Genomic DNA, 18,459 nt, shown 5'->3' on the forward strand with positions numbered 1-18,459 from the left:
CCCAGTACCAAAAAAAAAAGTCCTTTAAACAGATGTTACACCACCTATTGCATAGTCATTTATACCAAATAGATGAGGAGGCAGTGAGTAAATAATTCACTGCACATCTTAAGGATTATTTCACAAAACTGGTTTTGCTCATAAATAAACCATAAGGCACAGTGTATTTCTTATTGCATTTCACCATAATCACTGCTGATAAGAAAGTATCATACAACAGTTTGAACAAAATCAAAGAATTGTTTCAATAAGTTATCACTGAAGGCATAAACTTAGTCATTCAAATATTTTCCTTTGATCCTGTACTTCCTGTACTGCAATGTAACATCAGCTATTTACCTATTTATTTTTGTTTTTTTGAGACAGGGTCTCTCTATGAAGTTCAGGTTGGTCTTGACTCACTATGTAGAATAGTTGGCCTAGAACTCATGGCATTTCTCCTTCCTCAGCTCCCTGAAGGCTGGGATTATAGGCATGGGCTACCAAGCCTGGCTGTAACATTAGCTACTCAAAAGTGACCCTTCCAATGTACTCTTGTTTGCTTTTGTGTATATTCAAAATTTTTCATAATAAAAATGTTCTAAAAACTTTCCACCTAATTGGCTCAATTTTTGTTCACGTAAACAAATTGGGGAGAGTGTCTTTTGTACTTCTCTTTGAGGCAGACCCTGTGGACAGAATCTGGGCCATCTCAGTGCTTCCAGAGCTTCTGTGCCTGAAGTTGCCACTTTGGCTCATGTCTTCCATTCAGATTGTAGGAGGAAAACCAATCCATGAACATAAAAAATAAACCAGTGCCTCTGAACAATTTCAGTTGCAGTGTTCTCATGGAATCCTTTCATGAGGTTTGTTTTTTTGATTAAAAAAACATAAAGTGGCTCACAAAAATAAATACAAGTTCTAAGAAAAGATGGTTGAGGTTGTCTGCTATAATGAACCTATTGTCTTCTCTCTACAAGTGTCTGTAGAAACCCAAAAGAGAGAGAGACTCATATTGGCTGAGCACCTATGCAATGGGCACGGCTCTTAGGGTTTTCATGCTTTCCCTTCTAGATCTATGCAGCAGCCTGCAGTAGTTGGTTGGTTTTATTCTCAAATTTGCTGAAATTCTGACCCCATAAATTCTGATGAAGAGCATTGTTGGTTAAGGGTTGGTGGGGAAATAGAAAGTCATGTACCTACAACAGGTAACAGATGACAGGGTCATTTTCTCTGAGAGGATACTTGTAACTTTAGAGTACTCAGGTTGGTCCACCCAGGGGTAGAAGCTATCACTTATTTGAGTGCTCTGGGTTTCACATAAACAGCATCTTCTTTAGTGGGAGTTAAAAGCCATGGAGACAAGGAATTTTCTGGGGAATGAGTTACAGCCTAATTGGAATGGTATATACATTTGCCAATTCACTGAAATGCGGTATGTTATATAAGTTAACCGCAATATAATTGATTAAAATTTTTTGGATGACCTAAAGTATTTTTCTCATGGTTCCTTACAATATATTCTCAGCTCTTGGTCCATTTTGTGTGTGTTCATGCCACACTGGTTTTAAGTGTGAACTTCCTATTTAGACCACCTATAAGGCCTACAACATGATGGTTGCATTGGTTTTCTAGGGCCATCATAACAAAGTACCATGCACTAGGTAGTTCAAGCAACAGAATGTTATTGTGTGAAGTCCAGAAGTCTAATTTATTCTGGAGGCCAGAAGTCCAACATCAAGGAATCAGCAAGCTTGGGTCCAGGGTAGTGAGGAAGACTCTGTTCCATGCCTCTCTCCCAGCTTGTGGTGGTTTGCTGGTGATCTACAATGTATCTGGACTTTAGATCCACTACTCCAATCTCTGTATGTGTGTGTATCTTTGTGTTCCATTTTTTTCTTTTTGATAAAATGACCAGTTATACTGAATTAGGGCCCATTCTAAACCTCAATTTAATTTGATAATCTGTAAAGATCCTATTATCAGAAAAGGTCACATTCACAGACACTATAGGTTAGGACTTCAACATTTTTAGTGGGACACAATTCAGCCTGTAACATTTATGTACAAATTAACATAGAGATCTGGGGTTTTGCTTTATAAATGTGGTCATCTTGACAAGTTCCACTGGTCCTTAAGCCACTAGTCTTTGGAATCCTTGCCTGTCATTCCTGCTTTTTATGTTCTCTTGTTCTAGACCAAGTTCCACAATAAGCATAATGAATGAATTGATTAGGATGTAAAGCAAATGTTTAGACAAAAATGAATATATATACTCAATGTTCAGCTATCCTGTTCATTCATTCCTTGATTTACATTAGGGGCTTAAAGTAAATACCACCTACTTAGAAAGGTTGCTTTATATCAAAGGTTGCTTTATCTTGTGGCTGCTGCTATAGTTGCTTTACAAAATCTATTTCTAAGACCTGTAAAACTGTAATAGTCATCAGCTCTACAAATAAAGCAACATTAATTTTTAAAAATCAAAATAATGCTCCTCTTCACAGTAGAAAGCTTAGGGCTAGCCTTTTCTGTTTAGTTATCTTTACATAAAATATATTTTTATCCTATAATTTTCTAGTAAAAGAGCAAACATATTTAATGAAGAAAGCTGTATCTGCTTTCTTTTTTTCTTTTATATCGATTAATTTTAACATAATGTGAAGTCTTTACAGAATATTTGGAAAAACCAAATAAACAATCAAAGTACCATCAACTTATGTAGTGGATGTATATACATTACATTTTGTATATACATTGCATTTAGATATACTGATTGGACAAACATTTTTTCCTTTATAATGTAGATGAACTTTCTGCTAAAATTTTTATTTTTATTTTTTTGGTATGGGGGATCGAACTCGGGTCCTTGTACTTGCTCAGCAGGTGGCAAAACCACTGAGCTAAATCCCCGGCCCGATAGATTCTTGTTTTGTTTTGTTTTTGGTACCAGGGATTGAACTCGGGACTTTGCGGTTGTGAGACAGGCGGCAGAACCACTGAGGTAAATCCCTGGCCCTAAAATTTTTATTTTTATAACATTTCCACTACATTTTTGTTCATGGTGAGGAAAATGATACCAGATTTCTTTATTCTAAACAGTTTATATATTTTCTGACTTTTTTATTGTATGATAGCTAAAAAAATAGATCTAATAAGTTGAGTAACTAGTGAACAACTAGATGGGATTATAGGATTGTGCCAGTCATTGAAAAAGACATTAGAAAGGTAGAAAAGAGGTCATTGTCCTTAAGAATCCTTAAATCTAGTTGAGTCATTTACAAAACAAGTGCCAGGTCTGAACTCAAATCAAATTTTCCTCTTTGTTTATCTGCACATTATACTTTTATACTTTTTTTTTTTTGGTATCAGGGATTGAACTCTGGTCCTTGTGCTTCAGCAGCAGGCGGTGAAACCACTGAGCTAAATCCCTGGCCCATGCACATTATACTTTTATGCTACCTCCTCTGAGACTGAGGCTATGACTAAAGACACTGACAAAAATGAGAGTGAAAAGTAAGCAACAGAAAATTACATCTGCGGATGGTCCCCTTGGGCCAGGTGTGTGTTCATTATGTACCATAGGGGTAAAAGGGTGTGATCCTTTTCTCATCCTTTATAGGCATCAAAGCCAGTACTCCTACAATAAAAGCTTATAAAGAGAAAAATCATAACACATTTATTTCATCTAAGTTTTATGTGACACAGAAGTCTTCAGAAATCATGACACAAAGATCCAAGGAAAACTTTCTATTTTATGGTTAGGTTCAATGAAGAACAGCCAGTCAGGCAGAAATGTGATTGGGCAAAAGGGAATGACATAATGGTAATAGGCTGAGGGGGAAAATCAGCAAAACATGTCTGCTCAGATTCTTTTTGGCCTCTTTGTACAGCATTCCTTCTTCTTGAGTGTAGGGAAGGACATTCTGGAATGAGGGTCTTAATCTACTATTAGAAAAAGTAGTCTTGAGAATTTCCTTAAAACCAGCTCCTTTGCAGCATGGGAGGGAATGTTAGCATGGATATAATGCCTGATTTGAGGGGAGAGGAATCCTAGTTTATATGGCCTACGTTGGGGAAGAAGAATCTAGAAAAAAGAATGAGAGACACAGTGGCAAAGTGTCAGAAAAACCTTGTTTCGGAGGCTTTCCAACCTTCTTCAGTTCAAATAATCAGCATGCCAACATGCTATACTTTGGAGTACCATTTTTCTCAGCCACAACAGGAGAAATTTTATGTGCCTTGATTCTTTTAAGATTTTGCTTTTAGGGCTAATAAGTATTTGGGGAATGTAGTGAAAACAATACTAATAAGATAGTGAGATAGCATTTTTGTGTGCATGTGTGGTGTTGGGAATCAAACCCAGGACCTTGTGCATGTTAAGCAAGCACTCTATTCCTGAGCTATAACCCCAGCACAATGAGATTCCATTTATTACCTGATAGGAAGAGGATAAAATATGCTGATGACATAAGACATAAAAATACTATGGAGGTTTGCCCTTCATTTGGAATTCAAGAAACACACATCAGTGATGGCTATTAATGCAGATAGAAAATTTCAAATGTCAGTCCATAAAACAAAGCAAAACAAACAAATAATGCCCCACAATATCTTATCTTTCTTTCCCATTAAATCCTTTGTTTCTGAATGTGGAGAATTAATTATATTGATGAGGGCAAATCAGTTTTGGCAATTCATATTTTCAACCCCATTATCTTTTGCATCTTTACCTAGATGCAAACATTTTACTCTAGAGATAGGGATGTTACAAAAAGTCTACCAAAAAATGGGCTCACTTCATAAATAGCTACTTATTTTCCAATTAGCAAAGGTTAAAGCATAGATCAAATCCAACACAATACAAATTGCTACAAATGTCTCAACTTAAATATTTCCACCTTGTTGTCATCAGGATAACCACATCCACATTTTAGTTCATTTTGTTGAAGTAAGTAGGTTTTTTAATTTATCTGGGTAATTTTTTTTCACCTTCAAATTTTCTTTGGCTTGAATGGTTCCAGTCTTTCTTTGGGAAAGGGCAGAACTCCATATCTCTTCAAATATTCATGTGATTTATGACCTTATAAATGAATCTGCTTGATAGAGGATACTGGGGCTTGAGTTCCCAACGGGATACCAAGTTCCTATTACATCAGAAACTATTGTGTTGCCTTGCGGGCACCATGCTGATTATCCCCAAATCCACATTATCAAGGGTGTGAACTCTGCCTCTCTAGAGTCTTTCTTCTGAACTTACCCTTTTAATGGAAATTATCAGGTAACTCAACCCTCCCTGCTAAATCAACCCAGATACTGAACTGCAGTCATATCGCAGGATACTCATTTTCCTAATTACTTGGGGTATCAAAAGTACTTTCTTATCATGAGTTACTTAGCTACACCATGTCTTGCTGTTGTCTTATTTCTTGCTACCAGCACCACAATAACTCACCTGAGGACAGCTGAGGAGAGCTTCCACTCCAGATTTCTGGACTCACTTGGAATTTGGATTCCAAATGATATTTTACTTTTTTCCCCTCCTTTTTTTTTTTTGGTACCGGGGATCAAACTCCAGACTTTGGGCTTGCGAGGCAGGCAGAACCACTGAGCTAAATCCCTGGCCCTCCCCTCCTTTTTGAGGTAGGGCTCTTCCTATGTTGCCCCAGCTGGTCTTGAATTTCCTGCCTTAGCTTCCCAAGTAGATGGGACTACAGGCATGTACTCCTGCTGAATTGGTTTTTAGTTGTTATTTGCTAAGGTTTAGTCCTTAAATGTCCCCCAAAACTCATGTGTGAAAAGCTTGGTCACCAGCCTGTGGCACTATTTGAAGGTGGTGGAACCTTTCAGAGGTGAAGCCTAGTGGAAAGTATAAGGTCATTGGGAACATGCTCTTGAAGGGAATATTAGGACATCATTTTTTTCCTGCTGCTACAATGTGAGTAGCTTCTCATACCATGAACGCCCGGCCAGGATGTGCTGCCTTGCCTTAGGCCCCAAAACAAGAGCCAGCCAACCATGAACTGAAGCTTCTGAAACTTTGAGACAAAATATACCTTTCTTCCTTACAAGTTGATTATCACAGGTTGTTTGCCACAGCAATAGAAAGCTGATTAACACATTATCAGTGTTGCATAATAGAGAATTTGGGTGGTCCTTGTCTCTGCTTCCTGTGAGGGAACCTTTAAATCCTTGGAATTTTGATAGAAATGTTTTTGTTATTCTTGAGGGGACCCTCAGATTATACATGAATTTATGCTACTTAAGTGACTCAGAGTAAGGTTTAGGACAGTTCAGGATAGGGGGTAGCCATGTTGAAAGGACCAACCATGTGATTAGAAAGTTGGGACTTTGAGCCATGCCTTATCAGCCTGATGTCTGGAATGAGGAAGAACTGATGATTAAGTTTTATCATGTGGCCAATGACTCAGCCAATAAGGTCTATGTAATAAAACCTTCAAAAAAATTCTGCACTCCTGAAGCTTGGGTGTGCATCCTGGTTGGTGATACACACTGATGTGCCCTGTGGGTGATGCATCCAGAAGAGACAGGAGGTTTCAGATCTGTGGTTCTCTTCATTTGTCTGACTCTGATTTGTGTCTTCTGTAATAAAGATATAATAATAAGTATGGCACTTTCGGAGTTCTGTGAGTCATTCTATTGAATTACTGAACATGTGGCAGGAGTGGAAATCTCTAAGTTTGTAGCCAGCTGGTAAGAAATGTGGTGATCCAGGAACCCCAGAGGCTGGGTTGATGTGTGAAAGGAGGGAAGCCTGCTAGAGGTCTATGTCCTTGGTCTGGAAAATCTGACCTAACTCCAGGCAGTTAGTGTCAGAATTGCATTGCACCAAAGAATTTACTTTCTTGTTTTTCAACAGAAGTGGAAGAATTTCTTATGAATACATACGAACACAAGAACACAACTAATTTTCTCCTCAAGTTTATTTTTATGGTAGACTTCCAAGTCTAAATAAAAGATGAACAGTTTTATTTTTTTAGAAGATTGAAATACAGCATGATATTCTATTAATGGGCTTATTTAATCCAGCTACCATTGGAATGGGTTTGGGCTTATAACCAGCTAGTTTATTTTTAGTTTAGTGGAAATGACATGCTTTGGTGTGTTAAGCAACACTTTGCATGATTTTTCCAATGAGAGCAGCTTGCAAGAATTTCTAGCAACTTTGGATACTGAAGCTCTAAGAGATGGGAACTCTGCAAAACCACTGAGAAAAACAAGACATACTGCAGAAAGTTCTGGGAGACAAGATACAAGAGTAGTATGAAAATGGATGTATCAACTTGATTTGGGAAACTTAGAAGAGAAGAGAGGAATTTGGAAATAATTTCTGTCTCATGCAGAATCTTATAACAGAGAGCTCTATATACACTGAGTGCTCAATAAATGAGATACCATGAATGAGGCCTTGAAACTATGAGAGGAGTTTGATGTGAGTCCACGCATTAAATTAGTGTTATGGCCTGTGTCTAGACATCCCCCAAGGCCTCATACAGTCATAAGTGGGGCTTTTTCCAAGAGGGCTGGATCTAGAGTGTGTGATGTTGGGACCAAGGGTGTGTGATTACTAAATTAGTCCACTGATTGGTTTGACATTATTCTGGGAATGGATAATGGGAAGGCCACCCTGGGTGTGAGTGCTACCTGCCCTAATGATATGTAGCCTGGATATAACATAAGGGGAAGAAAGAGGGCTGCTATTGTTGCTTACTGCTTGCTTCCTCACTACTTTGTTGCTTTGCTGCCTTCTGCCCACCATGAACTGTTTCTCCTCTGCAATGCCCCTCTGCCATGCCAACCTGTCTTGGAGCCAGCCAACTATGAACTGAAATTCCTACAAATTGTGAGCTAAATAAACCTTTCTTCCTTTAACTTCAGGTGTCAAGTATTTTGTCTCAGCAATGAGAAAAGTGACTAAGACAATAGGTTATGATTCTTGCACTAGCCAGTAGGTTCTTTATGTAGACTGAACTTGGGGACAGGGAGCTTAGAATAGTGTGAGGAATGGTGGCTTCTCATATATGCTTTGAAAAACATGTTTGTATTTTTTGTTTCAAAGTAGGGCTTTAAATACTGATGCTTCTAACATGGTCCCAGTCTTGGGAGACAGAGGACAGGCAAAGCCAGTCTTTTCATGAGAAAATTATCCTGAGAATTGTATCTTCCTGCCCCATGGAGAATGCTGAAGGATTCTGCTTGGACAGTGTGATGCTTGGGTCAAGAGAGGATAGCTATTGAATATAAGAGACAATATGTTTAAATCCAAATACTCAATAAACGGTGAACATAGTTATTTAAGGTCACAAAGGCCTTAAATTCTTTCTCTTTTTTTTCCTCCTTAAAACTTGATTTTTGACTATGAACCTAAAAGGAAGTGATCGTGGAAGGTTTAATCTGGAACTATATGATAATAAAAAGAATAGTATGATGGCTCCCTACATACCCACCATGTATTACATGAACTTCAGCCAATGTTGCTGTAGGAAGCAGACATGTGGAAAATGTTCATCTAAACAGTAAGATAAGGTCCTCTGTGAGGAAATCAGACACACTGGAATTTCTTCAAGTATGTCTGTCCTGTCCTGATCAGTGGTGTGGCTACAAAGCTTCAGAGGGCTGCTAATAGTACCCTTAAAATGTCCTATTGCCTGAGGTACTGGGGATCAAACCCATGAATGGTGCCAAAGTTTACCCAGCTACTTCTTAGCCTTGCAAGGTGAGCAAAAGGGAAACCACAGAAAGTTCTTAGAAATAGTTTTAGAATTCCTTCAGCCTTGGAGTACATGCTCTGGGATAAAACCCTCAAAGAAATGCCCGCAAATGGAACAAGAAGAAAATCTCCTCTTCAGGCCCATTTAATTGAGCCATTAACACCTAGACAAGAGCAGCCCAGAAGCATTTGGGCCTTACCACCACAGCTTATTTACCGAGCAGGCGAGGAAGGTCATAAATGGCCTTATAAAACACACCCAGTTGTCTCTTATTCTTTAATTTACACCTTATAAAGTTAAACATATGATTATGATTGAATTAAACAGAAATTAACTGATGCTTTCATGGGTAGACAGCATAACTTCCTCACAACAATTAAGAAGTAGTGTAAAAAAAAAAAAGAAATAGTGTGAACACAAGAGGGCTGCTGACTACACAGAAAACAACATGATAGTGTTTTAGTCAGCTCCTTTAAACTTATAAAGAAGAAAATCTTGGACTTCTAGCCTCTGGAACTATGAGAAAATCAATTTCTGATGTTTAAGCCACTCAGTCTGTGGTATTGTTATAGCATTCTGAACTGACAAATTCAACAATACTGTATATATGAGGCCCCCTATGTACAAGGGTTTGATCTGTACATTTTTGGCTCTATAACAGTTTTACTGGGACATATCCGCATCATAAGTGAGGGAGCATCTGTACATATACTTCTCAGGAATCTGAAGGTTTTGGTTAACTTGGCCTACCAGCTGCTTTAAACTGGGGGCCCACTCCTATACCCATCGGATGGGTTGTGAGTCAGCTATGAATCTAGGAGCCTCAGCTGGGGCAGCTTGGCTTGGTTTCTTGTGTCTCTCACCCTCATCTTGAGATGATGGGCTAATGTAGCCTATCCTTCTCACTGTGTTAGCAGAAGAACAACACAGTAGGCCCAGATATTTAAGCCTCTTGTATCATATCCATTGTTATTCCATTGGTCAAAATAATTGAGATAGCCAAACTCAGAATCAAAGTGTGGGAAAATATACTCTACATACTAATGAGGGAATGGCAAAGTCACATGGTAAAGGTATAGTCATTAAAAGGGCTGAAAACTTATTGGTCAACTACCCGTTTGTTTAAACTATTTTAGCCTCTCCTAACAGAAGCCTACCTTACCTATGAGGCTGAAAATTCAGTGAGACCTGGCCTTATAAGGAATACATATAGAAATCATTTTCAAATCTTTAAACTTACAAAGTATAGTACCTCATTCATGGCATAAAATTTAGGAAAAATATTACTAGGATATGTAGTCCTTCCATTCCAACTCTAGCCTTTTAATTGTCTTATAATCACATACAATACTAACTCCACACTGGTAGAAGTAGGAAAATAAGGTTAACCTGTGGTTTGAAAATACGCATAGAAAACACAACTTTCTAGAAAGGATTTAAGAGTAACTTAAATGTATAATAGGTAATGTGAAATAGGAAAAGGGGCAAAGGGGAAGGAAGTGGGAGGGCTAGAGGAAAGGATAGAAGGGAATGGGATTAATATGAGAAAATGGAAAAATAGGAACAAAATCTTTGTAAATAGGGAGGACTGGAGGGGTTGAAGGGAGGGCTGGGCAAGGGTGAAAAATAAGAACCAAGAGAGACTATGTAAAGGTGCAAATTTCCAATGATGAATGTCATTATATTGTATACCTAAAATGTACCAATGATTAGAATGAATAATCGATAATGTAAAATAGGAATAAAAGGTCCAAAGGGGTAGGGGTAGTGGGAGGGGCAGGGAAAAGGAAAGAAGGGAAAGGAAAAATGCTGAGAAATGGAAAAAATGGAAATAAAGTCTTTGTAAATAGGGAAGGGTGGAGGGTGTGAAGGGAGGGCTAGGAATGGGGAAAAAATAAGAACCAAGATGCATTATGTAAAGGTACAATTCCCAATGAGAAATGTAATTGTGTTGTATACCTACAATGTACCAATAAAAGAATTTAATTAAAAAAAAAAGAAGAGTAACTCAGAACTTGTACAAACATTTCAGTGAAAAATTATCATTCATCTGATAAACAATTTTTGTACTATCTAGAATTATCAGAAGATAGATTTTTCCTGTATATGAATTCTTTTATGTCTTAGATCTAAGTCAACATGGGATTTTCAATTACACTTTTGAATAAATTGTTTTCATGTTGCGATTTATCATTTAATTAAATTTTCCATTTGAGCTGTTCACTTGCACCACTTGCATCAGTGACTAGATTTCTTTTTGGTGTCACTGTTCACACAAAAAATACAAAGTTTATGTTTCCCTAGTGTTGCACTACATATGAGATGCATAAAAAGGGACAGAAACCCGATATGAACAGTTGCTGGTCAGTCAGCTAAGCATATTCACTACTTAAGTGGTTTTGTAAAATAATTTAACATTCATGTCTTAGGAATATTACATATTACTATAGTTGAGGAAACTGAGATTATTAGCAATAATCAAAACAGTGAAAATAAATTTACACATTAAGAACTTCTTGAATACTTTTAACTTGAATAGTTTAGAAAAAAGACAGTCTATATGCTCCTTAGCAACATGCAGTTGCTAAGGATCAGCGGCACATGTCAAAACACTTGACATTTTTATTGTACTTACAGTTTTCAGTATACTCCCACATTCCTTTTCTAATTTTTTTCTTTAACACAATTCTCCTAAAAAGAAAGGTTTCTCACCTTGTCTCCTAATTAGTAGGTCAGGAGTCATGATTTTACAGATTTAGGTTGAGAATACTTCCATGAATCATACCTGTCCACACTGTTGATGAAATATAACCTCTGATTCCTGGATCCAGGCGCTTCCTTCTTGTACCCTTGAGCATTAGTCCAGAAAACTCAGGTTAATCTTGATGTGGAAATGGCAGGTTTGGATTCAGAGCACAGAGCTACATGCAGTTCATAGGAAGGGTTCATTCTGGATAATAAATGTATTTATTTTCATTATGCCTATAAACACTGATTTTCTGAAGGATGTTATTATGTGGCAATGTTTCAAAGGGAGTTTTAAAGAAATATGACAGAAATCAGTTTCTTAAATAACCATTGCTTCTTGAGAACATCTAATTTTAGGAAGGTTTTCAAATCCTGAATTCATTAAACTTTTTGATGTAAAACACACAGGGCAACAAAACAGAGATTGAAGATGAGGGAACAAATGCAAAACATAGTACAGCACATACAGATGGTCTCTGACTAATGACGATTCAACTTTTGAGTTTTTGATTTTATAGTTTATCAGGATGTAGTCCCATCATCAGTTAAGGACCATCTGTATAGAGGTTAGTACTATTCATGGTTTCAGGCATCCACTGGGAGTCTCAGAAAGTTTCCCCTGCAACACAGGAGACCACTGTAACAGGAGCTGTGATGTAGCATGACACGGTGGCTTTGACAAGCTTTCTCTATACATTTTTTTCTGTTGCTTCAGGATTTGGATAACTTTTTTGTCCTCCATTGCTTCTCAGGGAGCTGAGCATAATCAGAAAGGTTCAAGTGTGTAAATGGACAGGATTTTTAAGGAGAAAAAGGAGTGGGAAAAAAAGAATGGGAGCCTAAGTACGGTAAAGAAAAAAGGTGATTTCAAGTAAGAAATTTGAATGTAATATCTGTAAGGAAGACTTTAAAAAATCTACTGTACTTATAACATGTAGAACAGAATTGAACACATGATGAGTAAGGAAATATTCGTTGAAGAAATCATGGAATTATGGTGCTACTGCTGCACATGTTCAGTGTAGGGCAGCAGCAGAGCTGCACCCCTCAGGCCTCTCTTACCATTCCATGCAGGAGTACAGTTAGCTGGAAGCCTCCAGTTGCTAGCATCTCAGGATCTGCTTCAGCTTCAAGCTGAAGCCATACTCTTTTTTTTTTTTTGTATTAAATTCTTTTATTGGTACATTGTAGGTATGCAACACAAGTACATGTCTCATTGGGAATTGTACCTTTATATAATGCATCTTGGTTCTTATTTTTTCCCCATTCCTAGCCCTCCCTTCACACCCTCCACCCTTCCCTATTTACAAAGACTTTATTTCCATTTTTTCCATTTCTCAGCATTTTTTCCTTTCCCTTCTTTCCTTTCCCCTGCCCTTCCCACTACCCCTACCCCTTTGAACCTTTTATTCCTATTTTACATTATTGATTATTCATTCTAATAATTGGTACATTTTAGGTACACAATATGATGACATTCATCATTGGAAATTTGCACCTTTACATAGTCTCTCTTGTTTCTTATTTTTCACCCTTGCCCAGCCCTCCCTTCAACCCCTCCAGTCCTCCCTATTTACAAAGATTTTGTTCCTATTTTTCCATTTTCTCATATTAATCCCATTCCCTTCTATCCTTTCCCCTAGCCCTCCCACTTCCTTCCCCTTTGCCCCTTTTCTTCCTATTTCACATTACCTATTATACATTTAGTCCTTATTTACACTTTCAGTTTCTCACACCAGAGAAACTATTCGGTATTTACACATGTGTGTCCTATTTATTTCACTTAAGAGTATGGCCTCAATGTGCATCCACTTAGTTATAAATGTCTCTAATTTCTCATTTTTTATGGCTGAGTAGTACTCCATTTTATTAAAAAAACCACATTTTCTTTATCCAGTCTCCAGTTGATGGGCATTTGGGCTGTTTCCAAGTTTTAGCTATTACAAACTGTGCTGCTATGAACATGGGTGCACATATATCACTGTGGTATGATTCTTTTAATTCTTTGGGGAAGATCCCCAGCAATGGAATAGCAGGGTCATATGGGACTTCCAGTCCTAGTTCTTTGAGGGATCTCCATACTGATTTCCACAGTGGTTGCACCAGTCTGCACTCCCACCAGCAGTGGAGCAGGGTTCCTCTTTCCCCACAGCCCCGCCAGCATTTGTTATTGGTTCATTTCATGATAGCAGCCATTCTTTCTGGAGTGAAGTGGAATCTCAGCGTTGTTTTCATTTGCATCTCTCGAATGACCAGTGATGTTGAACATTTTTTCATGTATTTATTTGCTATTTCTACTTCTTTGTCTGAGAAATGTCTGTTCATTTCAGATGCCCATTTTCGGATTGGGTCTTTAAATTTGGGAGGTCTGATCTTTTTAAGTTCTTTATAGATTCGAGATAGTAGACCTTTGTCTGAGGAAGAGCAGGTGAAGATTTTTTCCCACATTGTGGATTGTCTCTTCACACTGCTGGTGGTTTCTTTTGCTGTGCAGAAGCTTTTTAATAAGAAGAGATCCCATTTGTTGATTGTTTGGGCTAGTTCACGGGCAACTGAGGTTTTGTTCATAAAATCTTTTCCTACACTGATGTCTTCAAGGGTTCTACCGAACCTCTGTTCCAACTGGTTCAGAGTTTCTATTTTAATATTTAGATCTTTAATCCATTTTGATTTTAGTTTAGTGCATGGTGAGAGATACAGGTCTAGTTTTAATCTTTGGCAAGTTGAAGCCCAATTTTTCCAACACCATTTATTAAAGAGGCTATCTTTCCTCCAGTGAGGGTGTTTGGCTCCTCGTTGAAGATAAGATGGCTGAGTGTGTCTGGCATTGCTTCTGCATCTTCTAATCTGTTCCACTGGTCCTCAAGTCTGTTTCTTTGCCAGTATCATGCTGTTTTTATCACAGTAGCTTTGTAGTAGAGTTGCAGGTTGGGGAATGTGATACCCCCTGCCATATCTCTGTTACCTAGAATTGCTTTTGCTATTCTGGGTCTCTTCTTGTTCCAAATGAATTTTTGGATTGTTTTCTCGAGGTCTATGAAGTATGCTGCTGGGATCTCAATTGGAATTGCATTAAATCTATATAGCAGTTTTGGAAGTATGGCCATTTTCACTATATTAATCCTTCCTACCCAGGAGCAGGGGATGTCTGTCCATTTTCTGATATCATCTTCAATCTCTCTTTTCAGAGTGCCATAGTTTTCAGAGAGGAGGTCTTTGATTTCTTTCGTTAGGATTCCTAGGTATTTCAGTTTTTTGGGTGCTATTGTGAAAGGAATTATTTGCCCTATTTCTCTCTCAGTGAGTCTGTCATTTGTGTAGAGGAAAGCTATTGATTTTTGTGTGTTGACCTTGTAACCAGCTACTTGACTGAATTTGGTTATTAAGTCTAGAAGACTTTTGGTGGAGTTCTTGGGGTCTTCTATATAGAGTATCATGTCATCTGCAAATAATGACAATTTGACTTCTTCATTTCCTGTTTTTATTCCTTTTATTTCTTTCTCTTGTCTAATTGCTGTGGCTAATGTTTCCAGAACTATATTGAACAAGAGTGGTGATAGTGGACATCCTTGTCTTGTTCCTCATTTTAGTGTGAAGGATTTCAGTTTTTGACCATTTAGTATGATACTGGCTGTTGGTTTTTCATAGATGGCTTCTATCTGTTTGAGGTAGAGACCATCTATTCCTATTTTGTGTAGGGTTTTTATCATAAATGCATGTTGGATTTTGTCAAATGCTTTTTCTGCGTCTATGGAGATAATCATATGGTTTTTGTCCTTGGCTCTATTGATACAGTGTATTACATTGATTGATTTGCATATATTGAACCATCCCTGCATCCCTGGGATGAATCCCACTTGATCAGGGTGTATGATCTTCTTGATGATCTTCTGCATTCTGTTTGCCATTATCTTATTAAGGATTTTTGCATCTATGTTCATTAGTGAGATTGGCCTATAGTTCTCTTTTTCAGTTGGGTCTTTCTCTGCTTTGGGGATCAAGGTGATGCTTGCTTCCAGGAATGAATTTGGGAGTATTGCTTCCCTTTCAATTTCATTGAAGGGTTTAAACAGTAGTGGCAGCAGTTCCTCTCTAAATGTTTTGTAGAATTCAGCAGTGAAGCCATCAGGGCCCTGGCTTTTCTTAGTTGATAAGTTTTTGATTACATTTTCAATTTCATTGGTTGATATTGGGTTGTTCAGAATTTTTAGGTCTTCTTCATTCAATTTTGGTAATTCATATGTATCTAGGAATCTGTCCATTTCTTCTGTGTTGTCCATCTTATTGGCGTATAGGTTCTGGAAATAGGTATTGATGATCCTCTGGATTTCTGCTGGGTCTGTTGTCATTTCACCCTTTTCATTCCTAATTGCATGGTTTTGGGCCTTTTCTTTCCTTTTTCTGATAAGGTTGGCTAAAGGTTTGTCAATTTTGTTGATTCTTTCAAAGAACCAACTCTTGGCTTCATTGATTTTTTTGTATCGTTCTCTTAGTCTCCATTGCATTGATTTCTCCTCTGATCTTTATAATTTCCTCCCTTGTAAGAACTTTGGGGTTGTTCTGGTCTTCTTTTCCTAGAAGCTTGAGGTTCAGCATCAGGTTGTTTAATTGGGCTCATTCTGTTTTCCTAGTATGCATATTCACTGCTATGAATTTCCCTCGTAAGACTGCTTTCATTGTGTCCCATAGATTGCGATATGTTGTATTGTCATTGTCATTTAATTGAAGGAACTGTCTGATTTCTTCTTTAATTTCCTCTGTGACCCATTGGTTATTCAGAAGTGTGTTGTTCAATTTCCATGTGTTTATGAAATTTTTTGAGTTTCTTTTGCTATGGATCTCCAATTTCATTGCACTATGGTCTGATAATATACAGGGGATAACTTCAATTCCTTTGCACTTACTTAAACATGTTCTATGTGTGAGTATGTGGTCTATTTTTGAGAATGACCCATGTGCAGCTGAGAAGAATGTGTATTTTGATTTTGTGGGGTGGAAGACTCTGTAAACATCTGTTAAATTCATTTGTTCAAGAGTTCGATTGAGTTCTAGTATTTCATTACTTATTTTTTGTCTAGTTGATCTATCTCTTTGTGACAGTGGGGTGTTGAGGTCCCCCACTACAATTGTATTAGTGCATATATGGCTTTTCATGTCTGTTAGTATTTGTTTTATATAGTTGGGTGCACTAGTGTTTGGTGCATAGATATTTATGATTGTCATCTCTTCCTCTTGGACTGTTCCCTTTACAAGGATGTAGTGTCCTTCTTCATCTCTCTTAATCAGTGTTGGTTTGAAATCTACTTGATCTGCCAAGAGGATAGCTACTCCTGCTTTTTTTCGGGTTCCTGTCTCATGCAGTATTGTTTTCCACCCTTTAACTTTCAGTCTATGAGTTTCCTTTTGAATTAAGTGTGTTTCTTGTATGCAGCATATTGTTGGATTTTGCTTCTTGACCCATTCTGCCAGTCTATTTCTTTTGATTGGTGAATTGAGACCATTAACATTGATAGTTATAACTGAAATGTATTGACTTGTCATTGCCATGACTTTTTCTTTTTGTTGGGTTCTCCCCCTTTACATTTAATTTCTTGTCATGTCAGATGGGCTCATTCTGCTTTGCTTCCTGGGGTTGTGATCCTCAATGTCTGTTCCTAGGATATTGTGTAAAATTCTTTGGAGTGCTGGTTTGGTATTCACGAAGTTTCTAAGGCGCTCTTTGTCATGAAAGTATCTTATTTCTCCATCAATTTTGAAAGATAGTTTTGCAGGGTACGTCAATCTGGGTTGGAGGCTGTTTTCTTTTAGGGCTTGGAATATGTCACTCCAAGCTCTTCTTGCCTTGATGGTTTGTGTTGAGAAGTCTGCTGTGATTCTGATGGGCTTTCCTTTGTATGTGATTTGTTTCTTTTCTCTAACTGCTTGTAGAACTTTGTTCTTCTGTTGAGTTTCTGGAATCTTAACAATTATATGCCCATGTGTAGTTTTTTTTGATCAAGGCTAGTTGGAGTTCTATATGCCTCACTTATTTGTATGTCAAGTTCTTTTCCCCTGCTTGGGAAATTTTTGCTATTATTTCTGTGAAGAGATTTTTTTATGTCATCTGCACTCTCTTCTGTTTCTTCATTGACTCCAATCAGTCTTATGTTATTCCTCTTTGCATTGTCTAGCACCTGCTGGGTTGATTTCTCATGTTCCCTTATAATTTTGAAGCAATTTTTCTTTTCCTGGTCATTATTTGCAATCTTATCTTCTACATCTGAAATTCTGTTCTCACATTGGCTCATTCTGCTGTGTAGACTTTCAGTGGAGTTTTTCATGTCCTGGAAATCTATTTGCATCTGTTTTATGGATTCCCTTTGTTTCTTGTGTTTGGATTCCATCATGTTCCTCAGCTCCTCTCTAGATTTATTAATCATGTCTTGCACTAGGGGCAGAATTTCTCCTGTTATCTGAGAAATTATTTCTGATTTCATTTTTTCCAGATCCCCTTTTGTTACCAGTTCAGTGGGTCCAGGTGGTTGAGTATGAGAGTGTTCCATCTCATTTCCCTTTGCGGTTGCTGTAGGTGATCTGGAAGTCTGGTTTTGAGACTTATTTACGTGTTTTCTCATTTCGACCGGGGCGGGGGGATGTTAGCGCCTGCACGGATTACCTCCTCTGAGCTGGGTGAGGTGGGACAGGGTCCGGGAGCAGCGGTAGGGATGGTGACCCAAAAGCTCTTTCCTGTGGGCGGGGAGCAGCTGGAGGGATGGTTGAAGCCATACTCTTGAAAGGCAGCTTTCAACACTGACTGAACACAGAGGGAGGGCAGTTCATTGACTGAACATTGAGAAGCAACTGGTCATTTCTGCCCTGTGTGGCCTTCTCTGAGGAGCACTCTTAGCTCTGGAGCTCACTACTGGGTTAGCAGATTGGTCTGTCACATGTACATCATGACCTGAGGCTCTCCCTGCTCAATCCTGCTTCTTCTTTCTTTAAGAGACCCCATCCCCAACTT

This window comes from Heterocephalus glaber, unplaced genomic scaffold (assembly GCF_053883595.1).
Source record: "Heterocephalus glaber isolate CG9 unplaced genomic scaffold, H.glaber_assembly_v1.0 deba00001457, whole genome shotgun sequence".
NCBI lineage: Eukaryota > Metazoa > Chordata > Mammalia > Rodentia > Bathyergidae > Heterocephalus > Heterocephalus glaber.